Genomic DNA, 17,890 nt, shown 5'->3' with positions numbered 1-17,890 from the left:
GGGTTTCTTCCTGTTTCTGGTCCATCACTTCTGCATCCACTGGGAACTATCTGCTAAGTACCCTTGGGAATGGATTACATCCTCTTCAGCCCTTGTTATATGAACAGTTTCATCACCTCTAAGGCATCAACATAGTATATATATATATATATATATATGAGCCAAAGTACTGCGTTGAGCTGGCTTCTGGTTGAATTTAATGACTATTTAAGTTTTGCATTTGGCTTGTGTGTAAGACACGGCTGCCGAGAACGATTGGGAATCCTCCTACGTGTCATGTGTAATCTCTAACAGAGATGGTGCAATTTAAATAACACAAAGGGGCGTGGAATTAGGACGGATGTGTTTGTGCATATATGTGTTGTATAGAAACCTAAATATTTATGCTTAAATATTTTTAGAACTCTTGACTGTTTCACTCTCAGCAAAATAATGGGCCAATCCTGAGGAGAGACGTTTTCTTTTGTCCGCTTCACAGTGGAGGCTGGCGTTGGTTATTTTGTCTTTATCCCATATTTTGAAACAGGTACGGAATCGATTTTGGCCTCTGGTTAATGAATTATTAGAAAATGTAAGATTTGGTTGTGCATTGAATGCTTGGGGCCTCAGGTTTACCATGTAAATCCACCATTTGGTGGTAAATCCCTCTGCTGAGATTCAGTAGTTTTGGGTAAACTTTGTTTTTAAAATAACTTTTGTGTAAAAAAAAATTCGATTTATATAATAAATGACAAATAAAAACAGAGCGGGTGTCGGGAGACGTTGACTGCACTAATTTCAGCCGTTTGCACTTACCAGTGTCCCGGTCCCAAAAGGAAGTCCCTTCCTCCACTGGGAAAGGAGTTCCCGGGGCAGGTGTAGCGGTGTCTTAGCCACCAAATGCCTGATTGCAGATGTGCCTGTGAGTCTCCTGACAGCAGGAGGAGTTGTCGAAATGTGCCCTGAAAGCTGCTGGATTGATCCCAGCCCACACAGTGGGGAGTGGGGGGTGGCATCTGTCACTCCCTACTTTCCAGGGGCTTCATCCCCGGGGACCCGTGTTCTCAAACCAACCCATCTCTCTGCCTCTCTTCTCTTTGGCTCCCATCTCTCCATTTACTGTCAGTGTAGCCCTAACTAGATAAATAAAAAGGAAAACACTGCAAGACAGGAAATTTTGAGAAGATTGAGTCCAGGGAGAAAAAAAAAAATTGAATTATCAAGTAAACCAGGCACAGACTAGTTTGGACTTTGGGATAGAAAATGTTCTCCCTCAGAGAGAGAGAGACACACACACACACACACACACACCCCACACACACACACAGTTTCAGGAACACGTTAGAAAGCAGTTGCTGAGAATTTTTCTCTACTGGAGAACAGAACTCAGTGTAGACTGAACCAGATTACTAAGGGGACTGGAGAGCCCGGCTGCATTTTTCCCTGGAAACGGGGGACTTCAGGCAGGGCCTTCCCACACCTCTGAGCGCCTTGGGGAAGGAAGGTGTCGGGGTTTGACTGAAGCCAGTGCCTGATTAGAGACATAACTGTAAGGTGCTAACAGCCAGCACCCCACCCCGCCTTGCAAACTCACTTTTCAAACCTGTGATGCCTAGCCCGGCTGTGCCCGGAGAGGCCGCGATTTGAGTCTCTGGAGCAGCAGCGCACATTTGCGTTGCTGCCTAGGGTCAGGATTCTCCTTTGCTTTCTCTGGGCCTCGCATCTCGGAGGTGCAGAGGAAGCGGCTTATCCACTGGCGCCAGGCCAGACCTTGAACTCAGCCCGTATTTACAGAAGCATGTGTGTCTACAGGCCAAAGAAGGCTGAGAAAAAAGTCATTTTTTGACATGCGTCGTTCTCTTTGAAAATACAAATCTCTCTTCCCGCCATGTGTGTCGTCACGGTCTAGGCAGTTCTAGGGCCTTGCTCCTGAATACCAGTGACTCTGGAGAGCTGCCTGGGTGCTGCTGAGAAGCTTTTCACCTTATTTCTTAGAACAGATACCTTAAGCTGTGTGTGCCTTTTGACACAGGCCTGCTGTCTGTCCCTGGAAGGCTCATGTTTTACTCTCTGCCTCCCTCTGCCGCTGAGATGAGAATAAATCAAACACAGCTAGGGCCCTATCCCTCCCCGTTATTGCTTCTCCTTGCCCTGCCTTTGTCAAACGCAGCCCTGAGGTCAGATCCTGAGAATTCAGTGGCTCTCACTTAATCTCAGTGACTTCCTCTGGAATGACATGCACTTAGAAACCCCCATGCCGGGCCCAGGGCCTGACCAGGCAGGTGGGCGCCCTGGGCAGGTAACAGCCTGGCACCCTTTAAACAGGATTTGTGCATCCATTTAAGACATCTTTAGTAGAGCTGTTTTTTCTCTTGGTAAAAATCAGGAACCTTTATGTCATGTGTCTAATTAGTTCTTTCTCCAAAAGCAAAACTCTCACAAGAGCCAAGTAGAAAGGACCCAACTAGGAACCACAAGGATGCGGGTTCCATCCCCGGCTTCGCTCAGTGGGTTAAGGATCCCGCGTTGCTGTGGTTGTGGGGTAGACTGGCAGCTGTAGCTCCGATTCAACCCCTAGCCTGGGAACTTCCATGTGCTGCAGGTGTGGCCCTAAACAGTGAAAAAATAAAGAGTGAAGTAGAACTTAAGAAGATTGAGCTGAGAGACAGAGGGAGCGGGGCTGAAGGACAAATAAGAGTTCTCATGGCATTCCTGTCAAGCACCCCTGCAGGCGTCGCTTCTCCCAGTCCTCGTGCTGTGGTCTGTCTGCCTCCCCTCAGAGCACCTGCTCTCCCTCCCCAGCTCGTCTCACCCCGACACCCTCCTCTCTCTGTCTTGGCCTCTGTCTCTGTCTCTCTTGGTCTATATCTGTCTCTGTCATAGACTTTATAAACATCGCTAATGCTGAAAACATGTTAAGGTAGGCACTGCCTCCATTCCATGGAAAAAAAGAAATTAGCCCAGGAAGGTTAAATGACACCTAAGGTTATATGTTAGATTGTAGAGCTGGTATGTGGCAGATCCGGGCCTGGTTTTTTTTTTTTCATTAAAGCATAGTTGATTTCCAATGTTGTGCCAGTTTCTGCTCTACAGCAAAGTGACCCAGTCACACGTATATATACCTTCCCTCTCTTCTATTCCGTCATGCAGACCCACGTTTTGAACTGGCCCCAAATCTTGGCTTTTTTGTGGAGCACGCTGCCAGGGTCCTATGACAAGTGACAGTGGCGTGAGCACAGCCAAGGATTTCAACATTGACTTCAGTATTCTGTCCTTTCAACCGTGCAGACATTCTGGAAGAGGACGGCTATGCACGCAGACAAACACATAGACACACACACGCAGTCGTAGGCACCCTTCGTTTAAATATAGTTTCATCCAAAGGACTAATGTAATTTTAAACTTGGTGGTTATTTTTGAGACGGCAGCGTTTTGACTCCACTTCCTCCCCTGAGCCATGGGCACGGGGGCTCTCGTTGGAAGCCCAGGGCACCTTCTGGACTTCAGACCCTGTGGGAGACGTGGACGAAGCCCTCGTCCTGTTAAAAACGGTTGTCAGCGTTTCGGCTTCCGTCTCAAGGTGCACGTGGAGCTCCCAGGCGGGTTTGGGTTTTATATAGACCGCGGTTCCAGTTTGACTCCCCAGAGCCTTGATTTATTGCCGGGAGATGCTGGCAGACATTTTTAGCCTTGCCAAATGACTATACCAATCACAGTTCGGGCTAAATTCGTTCTAAATTGGTTCTGCTGATGTAGACGCTTGCAGAGTGAGGAGGAGGGATGCGTGATGCTGTCCTTTCTGAGTTGCTGCTGCGCTCCAGATAAGAAGCTGTATTCCTCTCCCCAAGTGCAGGGCCTGCCCCTCCCCGGCGCTGCCTTTTGGCTGAACGCACTGGAAGGATGGAGAAAGCCTTGCCTCGAGCTCCAAGAACCCACTCCTTGAAGCACAGGCTCACTTGGCGTTGCCCCTGAGTTTCTTCAAAATGCCTGCCCTTCTCGAAGAGGGGCCATCAGCCGCCCCCCCCCCCAACCGTGAATCGCCAGGAGCAGCCCTTCACACAGTGGGGCCCTTCACACAGTGGGGCTGCAGCCCTCACATGACCCTCCGCGCTCTCCACGGAGCTCGGTTCAGGAAGAGAAGGGGACGCACCCGGGGACTTAGCACCACCACATGAGCTGTTTCCCATATTCTTCTAGAAGCCGAAAGTGTCCACCTCCCCTTTTCTTTCCGGTGGTGAGTCTGATCCCCCAGCTTAGAAAGCAGCACCCACAGAGGATTTTTTTTTTTTTTGCAAGACTGGGAATGAGCCAGATGGCACAGGTGCCACCTCAGATCATCAGCAGAGGCCCCGGCGGAGCCCCTGACCGGAGGGGCTGCGAGGAATCAGCTTCTGGGCGTGAGCTGTGGCTCCGAGCTGGGTGGTCTCGAGGAGGGCGGAGGCCCTCTGCTTGCGGCAGAGAACGTGGGGTCCTTGTGACTTCTAGGCTCCAGCATCAGCCCTTGGTACCGCCACTTCTGCTGCCCTCTGCAGGTGCCAGCACGCTCAGGGTCCCAGTCTGACGGAGCTCAGGCGTCCCGTGGGGTGCCTCCCAACACCAGGACTCAGGTCCGCAGAAGATGCTCCGTGAGTGGCAAGTGTCGATCAGGATTAATATTGAGTCACCTTCTCGAGCGCTTGAGCACTTCACACATTCATGTTTTAACTTTTGAAACGACTCCTTTTATGACACATGAACAAGCCTTTTATTCACTTAAGAACCTAAAGCATAACAGCAGGTGGAGGACGATGGAATTGTTTTAAGGGTGCTTCCTCCGAGCCTCCCATCAGGAGGGCCAGGCATGTGGTGACGAGGAGCCAGCCATCCGTGCGGTGACAAGGAGCCACCTAGGGCACACTGCCAGGAAGGAGAAGTGCCCAGGTTACACTGCCAGGAAGGAGAAGTGGCCTCAGGGTGCACAGGTACAACGTGACCTCTGAGGACTCAGCCCCCTTGGGCTCTGACACCAAACCGTGAGGCGGATGCACCACCCCTGATGCTCAGCCCACTGTCTGACCTGCGGCCAGCGGAGGCCCCCACGGTCTCAGTTCTTTGGCTTCTGCTCCACGGGCCCTGGGCCCAAGTGTTCGGTCAGCTAACGGACCCCAGTTGAAGAGACGTGGGTGCAAACTTGGGTGCACTGAGCGATATGGGCTCCCCCCTGCAGGTAGGGCACAGCCCCAACTGGGTGCCAGCCCCTAGGGCAGCCTGCGTGCCCGACAGGCTGGCCTGAGCCAGTGGGCTGTCCTGGAGCCGTGTGCTGTGCACCTGCTCTGTGCTCGAGGCCCAGATGTGGGCTCTGCTGTGTCTAGAAGATGAGAAAGCAAGACTTTGTTGTCTTAGACGGTGCTGGATGGTCAGCAGGCTGCGGGACGGCTCTCGGCTGCACCCTGGGCTGGAGTCCTGTCTCTGCCAGCGAGACGTAGGTAGCCTTATCTCTCTGAGCCTCAGTTTCCTCATCTGTAAAATGTACAGTCCATTCCAGGAGTTCCTGCCATGGTTCAGTGGTAACGAATCTGACTGGGAACCATGGGGTTGAGTTTGATCCCTGGCCTCGCTCAATGGGTTAAGGATCCGGCGTTGCCGTGAGCTGTGGTGTAGGTCGAGGACGCGGCTTGGATCTGGCATGGCTTTGGCTGTGGTGTAGGCTGGCAGCAACAGCTCTGATTCGGCCCCTAGCCTGGTAACCTCCATTTGCCTCAGGTGCGGCCCTAAAAAGAAAAAAAATTTTTAAATTAAAAAAATTTAAAATGTAGAGCCAATTCCACAAACACTTAGTACCTGATCCTCCCCAGGTGCTGCCTTAAGAGGATGCAGAGGCATCAGTGGGGAGGCACACAGGGCCCCACCAGCATGCAGACAAACCTCTCTTGTTCTCGGGGGATTCTGGAGGTTTCGCACAAAGCTCAGCAATGAGTACAATGCTCGCCCTTTAGTCCCGCCCTACAGGGTACTCGCTCCATGGTAGCGCTGATTCGTTTTCCTCCAGAGACGGTAGAAAATCTTTAAAATCTGGTCTTTCCCAACTCGGTCTTTCCACGTGGATGTCTCTCTGCCTGGAAGGCACTCCCTTGCTCTGGTTGTGTAACTAACGCCTGTTCATCCATGTCTCAGGGTAAATGGTCACTTCCTCGGGGTCGCACCTGCCTGCCCAGGTCCATGTGTAGCGCCCCCCCCATGCGTTCCCATGGCAACCGTCACCTTGGTAACGACGACTTGTGTAATGTCTGCCTTCCCGACTGGACTGTCAACCTGGTGAGGCCAGCGTCCTTGGCTACCTGAAGCCTCAGCACCTGGCTTTGGGATTCTCCATAACCTCTGGCCATCCCACCGGCTGACACGTGAAGGGGATGTTCCCCTCTGAACGGGAAAAACACTCTGGACCTGGAGGAGGAGAGTCTGACCCAGCGGGAGCACACGGGCCCTTTCTTCCTCCCGCTGTTCTCCTCTAATATGAGAGGAGGGACGCCAAGAGATGGCTGGGAAAACCGGCCACGCCCTGGGCAGCACCCACATCGCCTGGGTGCCATCGGGTAGCCGAGGTTTGGTGCCAAGGATGGTGCATTGGGTCCCGTTGTTACCAAGCATTTATCCACCACGCAGGGCGCTGATGAGAACGGGGCGGAAAGCGTCCTCCTGGAAACCACGTACCACACTCACTCTCCTGCCTGCTCTCCCACAGCGTGATCGGAAGGAAGAAGTCTCGAAATTCTAGAGAGAAGGTTGAGAAGATGAAGTCCTATGCACCGTGTGACTGGAGCGATGGCAGCGGCTTCGGTAACTTTTTACTCCGTCACCCAGGATGAAAGAAGTCCCCTCCCCAGTCCCTGGAGAGAGAGACAGGGTCACTTCCACGTGACTCACGGGGAATGGCAGCGCTCTTGCCCTCGGTGCGCTGTGGGATTGAACCAAGCAGCAACGTGACCCGACCCCCGAGGTTTTCTTCTGGCCAGAACCCAGATCCTCTGGCCATGGCTGGCCTGCCCACACGCCTTCCTGCAGGCCCAGCACGGGGACCGGCGTGGCTTTTCCAAACTGCTGTGCATTTGCTCATGCCATTCGCTCAGGACAATTTTGGAAGATTGTCTGTCTGTCTGTCTATCTACCTTTCTATTTACCTACCTGTCTGTCGCTCTGTCCTTCTCTTTATCCATTTACCAACCTACCTGTCTGTCTGTCCAACCTCCATTCATTCTTCAAGACTAAGGTAAAATACCATTTTGTCACGGACCACCTCCGATGCCCCGAGCTGGCGTTTGGTGCTTTTATTCCTAATCTTTAGAACAAAGTAGTGAAGGTATTTACTGATTTCCACTTCACTGAACTGAGAGCAGAAGCCAAATGTCAGTCATCTTTGCATCCCCTTCGACTAGTGTGGTACCTCGTAGCCTGCAGGTGCAGCAGAAATGAAAAGCAGGAGACCAGGCACCGGCAAACCTCGCCCCAGGGCCAGCGGCTCAGCCAGAAATCCTAAGGCCGAGTGTATGTGCCAGAGGCTGCTGGTGGGTGCTTTTGGGGACAGACTGTGAAAGCGTTGAGCAGCCGCCAGAGGCTTGCGGGCTGAGGAGGCAGCATGAGGGGCCGTAGAACTTCAGGGACATCTTCTGGGCGTATAATGGGCACGATGAGCTCAAGGGATGAGAACCTTGCACGTGTCCTACAGGTGAGAGAACTGAGGCTAGAGAAGGTTCTACAAAGCGCACATGGCTGAGCAAAGAAATCCGGTTTAGAATCCAGATCCATGGACTCCCCGTGTGACTCGCAGCATAACTGCTAGATTCCAGATCCGATTTTCAGAGTTTGTGGTCTTAGATGCTATATAAAAAGTCAGCCAAGTCTGCAAACACGACCTCGAACTAGCGTCCTTTAGGTCTTCAGGGACCCCTCTCCCGGCTGGGTTAAGGTGGACTCCAGAATGTCACTAAACCCTTACTGGGCCCTCTCAGGGTTCCTCTTTGGTAAAATGAGGAGCACTAAGCCAAGTGACTATAGGTCAGTTTTAGGCTCTGAGGTGCTATGATTCTCTCTGGAATACAAACAGACATCCTGGAGCTCCCTGGTGGCTGGGCGGGTTAAGGATCTAGCGTTGTAACTGCTGTGGCTCGGGTCACTGCTTGCTGTGGCACAGGTTCGATCCCTGGCCCAGGAACTTCTGTGTGCCGTGGGCGTGGCCAAAAAAAAAAAAAAAAAGACTTCCAAACCTGGAAATCAGCAGTGTGGTCAAAACGTAAGTGCACTTGTGTATTGGCCCTGAAAAACTTTGTCACGGGTTGCAGTCATGAGTCCAAAAAGGCAACAAGGGCTGTGAAAGAATATCTTAAATATTGTCTTAAAGGTCTAGTCATTCTTTCCAAATGGGCATTAAAATATGCTCGGGCACCCAAGTATACCTGTTGAATTCACAGGATGGATCTGTTTATCTGTGTTGTCCTACTTAAGTCGCAGCCACGCTTTCACTTGCTGCCCATGGCCTGAGGGCCTTGATTTCACCTGTACTTCTGTGTCACACGGAGAGAAAGTTCAGCGTCCACTCCCCAGACCTGTCACACGCGCCTCCATCGGACATGCGTGCCGTTCCCTGCCTTCAGGCTGAATTTTAGGGTGGAGCACATCTGAAAATGTGTGTGTGGCTCAGAACGAAGTCTGAAATGAAAAGCTCCCGCCCAGGAACATCCTGTTGTTGCTTTTTGCTTTTCATCAAATCTATGCCATCGCTCCTTGGATTTGGCTTCCGTTGGGAATGATCTGCCCGATGCCGTTTTCCAGAAACATTCAGAGCAGCCTACAATCTCGTTATGGTCAGCTACGCAGAGTGGACCTTTCAGGGCATGAAGAAACCTCTGTCCTCCCTCTGCGGTGCCCGAAAGAAGAGCGCTTTCAATAGAGTGCATTGTAGGCCGCGAAAGCTTTTAAAGGGCAAGGCATGCGTTTCTGACTAGAATCTCCACAAATATGTCGAACAGAGTATTTTCATCTTACTCACTGTTTTCCAAAGAGCATTTCAAAGGCCACCCGATTCTTATTCAATGAGACCCGATTCAAACACTTGTTTGAATACTCGTCATGCTTCACTAGCTGTGTGATCCTGGAAAGTGACTGAATCCTGATCATTTTAGGTTTTCTCAAGGATGTAAAACAGCATAATTGTACCTGCCCCAGGAGGTACTGTTTTTGAAGAGAAAGGCACAGAGCGAGCACTACAAACCGTCACTTGTTCCTGCTTCACGGTCGCCGTGTTAACACCCAGGGCTCAGGGGCCTGACGCCTCACGCAGCTGAAAGCGTTGGACTTGGAAACCCCGAGTTTGCACCCACGGGTCCCACATCCTCGTTGTGTGACCGTGGGGACGCCCTTCTCAACTGCGCGTCCTCAGCTATGAAACAAGGAAACTAAAACTGGCTAAATTCCTGATAACCTCCGCGAGGGGCCAATGAGGTGATTTATGTGAGATTTCTCTGCCAGCTGCCAAGCTCTGAATGCCTGCCTGCCTTCATCGGTGGTGGTGGTGTGGACTGGATGTAAATACCCCCCCCAACTCGCCCGTGGTGACGCCCTAACCCCCATGTGATGGTGTTCGCGGGCGGGGCCTTGGGCAGCGGGTAGGTTTAGTGAGGACACGAGGGTGGGGTCTCAGTGACAGGATCCGTGTCCTTAGAAGAGTCTGCAGCTCTCTCTCCCTGTCCCCATGCCCCCCTCTTGCAAGAAGTCAGCTGCCCACCAGCCAGGCAGAGGGCCCTCACCCAGAGCTGAATGGGTGACATGCTGGCCCGGGACTCCCGCCCCTGGAGTCCTGTGGGAAGTGACTGTTGCTGCTTCCGCCCCGTCTGTCATGTTCTGCGTAGCAGCCCAGACGGGCGAAGGCAGCGCTGCCACCAGAACTGAAGAACCGATCCAGTTCTTCCCCAGACATTGTCACTGACACAAACCTGGGTTGTGTGCTCAAGGGAATGGAACTGATTTCCCCCGAGCCGCCGAAGTGAGGGCTCCGGGGGTGGGCACGGCGGCACCAAGGGTAGGTGTCTTCCCAACGAGATGTCCCCACCCTTGGGGGCCTGTCTTAGGCCTGACCTCTGGGAACATTTCACGTCCACAGGTGCTGAACAGAGAAGGGCGGTTGACTATGGACTCTGCCTGCTGCATGTTGTCTTTGATGGTTTTTTTTTTTTTTCCCTTGTCTTTTTAGGGCCACACCCGCAGCATACGGAAGTTCCCAGTCTAAGGATCGAATCAGAGCTGCAGCTGCCAGCCTACACCACAGCCACGGCCGCAGCCACAGGGGATCCGAGCCGCATCTGTGTCCTACACCGCAGCTCACGGCAACGCTGGATCCTTAACCAACGGAGCAAGGCCAGGGATCGAACCCACATCCTCATGGATGCTAGTCAGATTCATTTCCGCTGTGCCATGAGGGGAACTCCATTTTTGATGCTATAATTGTGGGGTTGGTCATATCTCACCTCCCACCTGCTCCCCGAGCCTGTAGAACAGCAAACCTCCAGCCCCACCCTGCTCCGGGGCACCTGACCGCTTTGTCCTCCCCAGGGTCGAGGTCCTGGGGCTTTGGCTTTGAAACCAGCCAGGCTTAAGTCTGAATCCTGCCTCCCAGCTTTCTAGCTGTGTTACGTTGGGCAAGTGACTTAACTTTTCCACCTGTTTTCTCATCTGTGAGATGGGAGAGAACACCTGGCTGGGAAAATTCAACAAGACGGAACCTTTAACATTCCGAGAGCCACGTCTGTCTCAGGTCGCTCACCGGCTTCACCCCCGCTTCCTCAAGCTCTCGTCTTACCCCTGCTTGCTCCCTTTACCTGGTTGTAGACACCTCTCTGGGGCCTTGGTGAGAAGATCGCTAACAGGGTTAGTAGCTATTGTGAGCCTCTGAGTGACTGTCCTTGGGGAAATACTGATCAATACAGCAAAAACAATAGACTCTACTGAATATATTTGCTGATTGAATATTCAAGTGTGTGTTTGTGTGTGTGTGAGCTAAGATAGTTACACTATCTCTGGTGAATACACAAGAAATGGCAACACTGTATACCCTTTGCTCTATATCTCTCTGTATCTTCATTTTGCATCGTGTGTATGTGTTACCTATTTAAAAATTACTTTAAAGTGTCAGTGATGTTGGAACACCTTAGAAAAGAGGTCTCCAATGCCTTCAAGGTTAGCAAGGACTCCACAACTTTCTAATATACAGACAGGAGAAATTGCGGCTGAAAACCACTGTCTAATAATAGCCGTCTAATGGCTAGAAGATGCGATTCTAATGCTGTGGCCTCTTTGCTGGAAAACATCTGTAACCTCTTGCCTCAAGATTTGTAAAGTAGGGGTGGGGGGACACAGTTTTTTGAGGGCATCAGCCTGCTGAGTCACCCTCTGCCTGGAAAAGAAAGATTCTTTTCGTCTTCACCCCCCACCCCGTCCCCAAAAAGGATGTGTCAAGTAACCCTTTGTCACCAGTAAGAGTAGAGACGTTTACTGGGGGCTTTTACCGTCAAGCCCTGTTACGGGGACACCTCGTGTGTTACCTCAAGTTGGTTTTCACAATAATCGGATGACTTGAGTCCTTATTATTTGCATTTTACACAGCAGAAAGCTGAGTCTCAGAGAATTTCCTGACGAGCGAGTAACAGAACTGAGATTCAAACCTGTTGGCAGTTTTTACTAATGTTTCTTTTTTCGTTATTATGTTTTGGATGAATTTGACTGGTAAGGTTGGGTAGGTTGAAAGTGCTATTTACTTATCATAACACAGAATTGCTCTACAGCATCATCTACGGTCTCTGGACTGAACGCGAGATCTCTATGGCTGTTCTACTGCTTCTTACAACTCTGTGCCCTTAAACACAGTCTTACCCCCACTCGTGACTCTCGGGTAACCACCATTTTACTGTGGGTTTTGTTTGTTTGTTTGTTTTGACAGGTCAGAACGATCGTAGGTTTAAGATAAGGGGCATTGGGCTGTTATAAGGATGAAATTAATCAGTACATTTAAAGGGCTTTACATTTAAAGGATCCCTGTCCTATTCCTCCCCACTAAGAACCAACATTCACCTTCTGGAGTCAGGGAGGAGTGTTGCAGGTTAAAAATATGAGCAAGTCACCAAAAGCGCATGAAATCATTTCTAAAAGCTGAAATATAAGTGGAGGACCCATTCATTTTATGACTAAGAGCTCTCTGTTTTTCAAGACAGTGTGCCCTGTGTTTTGATTTCCCGGGTACGCCGTTTCCGAGAAGATCTCCTGCTATGAATTTTAAGTTATTTGGGCCCCCTCGCATTTTTGTGCTTTTTCATCACGGAGATTTTTTAAAATAACAAGGGTAATATTTTTGAATGTAGCCATTAGGAGAACCACCCATACAAGCAGAAGTTTGCCACTGAATCTTTTCCCATGGTTCTGGCTGAGCTGTATGTCTACCTGTGAGAGGTGGGCACAGGTAAAGCAGGAGATGTGCAGGACAATTTGCTGTTCCGAGTGCTTAGGGCGTAAAGACACTGTAAGGTCCTGTTTTCGGCGTGTACAGGAATAGCAACCACTTCACTGCTTGCCATATCAAGCAAAGGAATAAGTAATACCTGAGCCCGCCTGACAAAATACACCACGTTGCTTCAGCTGCATGTCGGGCTCACAACAATATGAAACAAGAGAGGAAAATACCCACCTTTTGCCACCAGAACTGCACTGCCCGGCGTGGCAGCCACCGGCCACATGTGGCATTAAACTCTTGAAATGGGGCTACTTTGAATTGAAATGTTCTCTAGATGTAAGATACGCAATGGATTTCAAAAATAAATAAAGAGAAAAAAATCAATATTTTTATATTGATTGCATGTTAAAAGGATAAGTTTTGAATTATATTATGTTAAATAATATAATTAAACTCGATTTCATCGCTTATGGATACTAGAAAACTTCAAAGTACCCGTGTGGCTCGCCTTATATTTCTACTTGGTAGCACTGCTCTAGATGAAGGTCTCAACTTTACCTTGATCCGATTAAGTCTCCAGGACCTTAGAAACATAACTATATAAAGTGACTACACTCAAACCTAGAAATAAGGAGTTCCTGTCGTGGTGCAGTGGTTAACGAATCCTCCTGGGAACCATGAGGTTGTCGGTTCGATCCCTGGCCTCGCTCAGTGGGTTAAGGATCCGGCGTTGCCGTGAGCTGTGGTGTCGGTCACAGACGCGGCTCAGATCTGGTGTTTCTGTGGCTGTCTTGTAGGCCGGCAGCTACAGTTGCAATTAGACCCCTAGCCTGGGAATCTCCACATGCCACGGGAGCGGCCCTAGAAATGGCAAAAAGACAAAAGAAATAAGTAAATTTATCATGCGCATGCAAAAATGAATAACGCGCAGTCCTTCTCCTTAGACAGAAAGTGAACCGAGCTCACTGCACCCTGCTTTGCACCAGGCCCACTTGGGCATCCTCACAAGCTGGAAATACTTGCCGCCACGCAGCTCCACTCCAGCCTCACAGTCTTCTCTGTGTGGGGCCAAGAAAGCTCCAAGCCAGTATGGACACAGGCAGTATCTTCCCTGTGATCTTCTCGACATCCTTGGTCATAAATATCTTCCGTCCATCCCTGGCCTGCGTGTCAGTCCGTCCCAGCTGCCATAACCACACACCAGAACCTGGGCAGCCGTGTTGGGCTTCTTGCCGTTCCTCAAAAACGGCAGGTGATCTGCAGTTTCAGGGCCTCCGCCCGAATGTTCTCGGATCTCTGATATCCACGTGGCTGCTTCTCACACCTCCATCAAGCATTTCCTCAGCTGCCTCCTCTCCACGAGGCCTTTCCTGACCAGCCTATTTTAAATTTGTAATTGCCCTTCTGAAATACTCCCTTTCCTGCTCTTTCTCCATAACCCAGATCCCCAGCAAACATGCTCTGCCTTCCACTCATTTGATTGTTTATCTCCCCCGAGAGAATCTGAACTCCACAAAGGTGGGGACCCTTCTTGTTCACTGCTACCTTCCTCGTTCTCAGAACCCTGTCTGCACCAAATAGATGTTCAATCCCTATTAAAATGGTTGAATGAAACTCTCAGAGGATGATAAGGAGGCAGAGAGAAGCTCGGGCTTAGCCCAAGGGTCAGGATTAGAACGCCGCCGGCACTCATTCACTCTCTCCATCCTGGGAGCACCTGACAAGGTTCGAGTGCAAATCCTGCTGGAAGGACCAGCGGAAGCAGAACCAGGTCTTTTGGCAGCAGGGCCGATGCCTCTGAGATCAAGGGACGTAATTTGAAGGCATATGCCGAAGCTTTCCAGTTTTAAGACTGGCTTTAACTATTTTTCTTTTGGCTGCCGCTTTCTGAGACGATGCATATGCACCATATGTCTGCATTACCAGGTTCCCATACAAATTAGGAAACAAAATTCCCGATGATTAAAACAGATTTCTGCTGTTTCCATGGGAAATCAACGGCTGTGAAACCTTAGGAAACGAGAGGGAGACGGTTCAGCTCCAGGTGTGGTCTGGGAGCAGCCTGCCCCCCAGGCGCCCGTCCACGGGCTGTTCCCAGTTTGGGACAGGTGAGATGCCGTCCTAGGTCACTGGCCCTGCTGGTGGCCAAGCGACACTGATCAGCATGTCACATCTGCTCCTGTGAGCCTCCACCATCAGGGAACTGGAGTTAGCCCCCTGGCCAACCAAGCCAGGAAGGGCCTTTTCCTAACGACAAAGGGACACGTCACCGTGCCAAGCCCCTGCCTCACCCCGCAGTGTGGTTTCTGCGCCTGCTGAGCTGGCTCGCGGGGCTTCTGGTGGACAGAACGATGTGCCCTCCGAGAGTCTCGCTTGCAGACTCACAGCTGGCTACTCACAAGTGGGCAGAGTTAATCTGGGCGAGTGGGGGGGATTCTTAACACAGCAAGGATGCCCTGGGCAGCTGCGCCAAGGACGTCTCCAGGAGGCTGCGATGACTGCTTGCTCCTATCTGCCCCAGAGCTAGCACCCATCTGCCTAAAGAAGATCCAGCGCTGAGACAGAGGCTGCAAAGAGATCAGTGCCTGCCAGCGGTGCCCTCTGTCATGTCCGCGAGAGCTGGCTCGGGCTCCGACTCCAGCCCAAGTGCGGGATCGAGGAAGCCGCCCCCACCTCTCTCCCTGGACCGCCAGGCAAGCGGACGGTGACAAGATATCTTTTCTCTGCTTTCCGAACTCAGACTGTAACTCAGACATCCCAGGGTGAGGCCCAGAACTGGGCACTTGGTGGCGGAGTTGAGCGTAGAGTTTCCATCTGGACCCAGATGGCCCTGCACGCGAATGCTCATCCTCCAGCTTACTAGCTGGGAGACCTCGGGGCGCTCACAGTTTGTCTGCAAAGTGGAGGCGACAATACCTCCACTTCAGGATGCAGTGAGCTAACTTCGGTAAAAAGCACTCAGACTGAGCCTGGCAGGCAGTGCCTGCGGCGTCTCTTTGCTTTGCCTCTGTGGCTGTTCCACTCCCCAAACTGGAAACAGATAGCTTGGTGGGCAATACCCAGGCAATGCCCGCCCACTCCTGTGACCCCCATCACCAGCGCTGGAAGCTCGGATCTTCTCAGAATCACCATGTACAGAGACACCCCCCCCAAATCCGTGCCCGTAACTTACCCATTGGCTGTAACGCATCAGCCAGACTTGGCTACCTTGCCAGGGTGGAATGTTTCTCAGAGACACTACGTGGAAAAGGACACTTATGCTGCCTTTTGGCCAAAATAAACCGTTCGTAGGACCTCGTGGAATTAAGACCATAGATCACAACGCAGGCCGAGTGCCTTGCCCTAAGCTAGTCAAAATATTTTGACTCCTCTTGTCTTTAAACAACTCCTAGGCAGGATTCCTCACCACGAGGCCATCCTAGCAGGGTCCATGGAAGCCGGATTTGGGAAAGCAGGGGAGGCTTTCAGTCAATCGATCTTTCCATGACGGCTGTAATAAACAAAGTCCTGCACTGATGACTTGATCTATTTCTATAGATTCCGGTTGCCGTCTCTTAATACCGTCGGCTCTGTTTCTACCCCAACTCGCTGCTGACACTGGCTACCCAGGGGTGGCACAGGCTCACAGGTTAAGGGCAAAGTCCTCCACGGGGCTGCCCTCATTTCAGATGCCGGCCACGAGTCTTTGGGAAGCCCCCAGGCTACCCACCCTTCTGTCCAACCGGCCACAAACCTGAGCATTCCATGACTTCCTCAGGTTTGAAAATCCACTAGAATGACTCACAGAGCTCAAGAAAGTGCTAGACTTTCGACGGCAACTTCAACAAAAAGGATGCAGGCGCAGCCAAGTGAGAGGCACAGGACGAGGTCCAGAAGGGAACACAGAGCTTCTGTGTCCCCTCCCACGAAGTCTGGGTGTGTCACCGCCAGGTCCATCTCTGCAACCATGAACCAGGAAGCTCCTCTGAGCCCCAGCGTCCAAGGGTTTTATTGGGGTTTCATGACATAGACACAGTTAAATCATTGGCCTCATGACTAAACCCAATCTCCAGACATCCCCAATCCCAGGGATCAGGCTGCCCCCACGTCCCCAAAATCGAATCACATGGCTGGTCTTTCTGATGCCCAGCCTTCATCCCGAAACTATCTAGAAGCCTGGGCAAGTCGCCTCTTTAATTTAACAGAGACTTCTCATCACCCAAGCAATTCCGAGGGGTTTAGGATTTCTGTGCCTGCAATGGGGACAAATACCAAACACAGTCTTTTATCTTCTACAAACCATCAGGGCTTTAAGCTTTTTCCTGCGGGCAGTGGAGAGTGACTTGAGCAGGTTGAAACTGTCATGTATCGGGCAGCTGCTATGGACCAGCCACACACAGTACGCGTGCCTTTTGGACAGTACATTGGGCCAATGCACGGAGGGTCTGGCTGAAGCTGAGACCCTGTCTGGGTCTGGGGAAGGGGCAGTCGCTGCTGTGTAGCCACAAAGTGGTGAGAGCTAAACTAGGGGGGCAGAAGGGGAAATGGAAAGGGGGGGAAGAGAGGAGTTGATGGAGATTTTGAAGGAAGGTTTCAACTTATGGAACGTTTTGTCTCCCTTACAAGATACTACACCCTAGACTAAGTTAGGCCTTCTTGGAGAGTCCAACGGCTTTCTAAAGCTATCCAAGGAATAGAGAGAAAGCGGCTCCTCTGGGATGAACACAAGTGTATATTCTACACATGAAAACTGCAACGAACATTCAAGATCTTAATGTTTTACCTCTTGAACCAACTTGAGGACCCTGTGCTGATCTTTCCTGCCATATTCCCATTTGTTCTGAGCAAAATATGTTGACTGCCCATGTTTTCAAGTGGGAGACTTGTTTCTCTTTGGAAATGATTATCAGTTTTTACCTTTCAAAGGGGTCTTTTGAAATGTGTTGACTCTTGCATTCAAGGTCCTGCCTCCCCTTGTCAATCACAAATTTAAGAGGGGAGGCGGGGGATGTTGGGGTGTACTCCTGTGTAAACCATGAATAAAGGAGAACTTGTCATTTTTTAAAATTTTAAATGATTTTTATTTTTTCCATTATAGTTGGTTTACAGTGTTCTGTCAGTTTTAAGAACTTGTAATTTTGTTGGGTTAAAACTAGCTATTTCTTCTTTATTGGGGTTTCATGATTGCCGTAAACAATAACAGGACTATTTCAAAATTCTCCATGTGTACTCTTTTTTCCCACACTAATTATTAAAACAGTGAATCACTCATATCTGCAGGATTTCTGCAAAATGGCAGATATTTTAGGTAAGAATTTCTCAAAAAATAATTTAATAGGTTTAAATTTGGGGGGGGAAGGAATGATGATTATTTTAACGTGTCATGGGCGGTATGTTACATTGAAATAGAAAAGAAAGAGTAAAAATTATCATTTACTCTGGCAATAAGCACTCATTACA

The 17,890-nt window shown here is 50.5% G+C and overlaps 1 protein-coding gene across 1 annotated transcript in view; it reads left to right on the top strand.

Annotated features, from left to right (window-relative positions):
- The window catches only part of LRRC8C (leucine rich repeat containing 8 VRAC subunit C), a 122,155-nt gene that overhangs the window by 11,833 nt on the left and 92,432 nt on the right, over positions 1-17,890 (top strand). The window lies entirely within an intron of this gene.

This window comes from Phacochoerus africanus, chromosome 6, assembly GCF_016906955.1.
Source record: "Phacochoerus africanus isolate WHEZ1 chromosome 6, ROS_Pafr_v1, whole genome shotgun sequence".
Taxonomy (NCBI): Eukaryota; Metazoa; Chordata; class Mammalia; order Artiodactyla; family Suidae; genus Phacochoerus; species Phacochoerus africanus.
The sequence above is the reverse complement of the archived record's forward strand: the minus strand, read 5'-3'. Positions and strand labels throughout refer to the sequence as shown.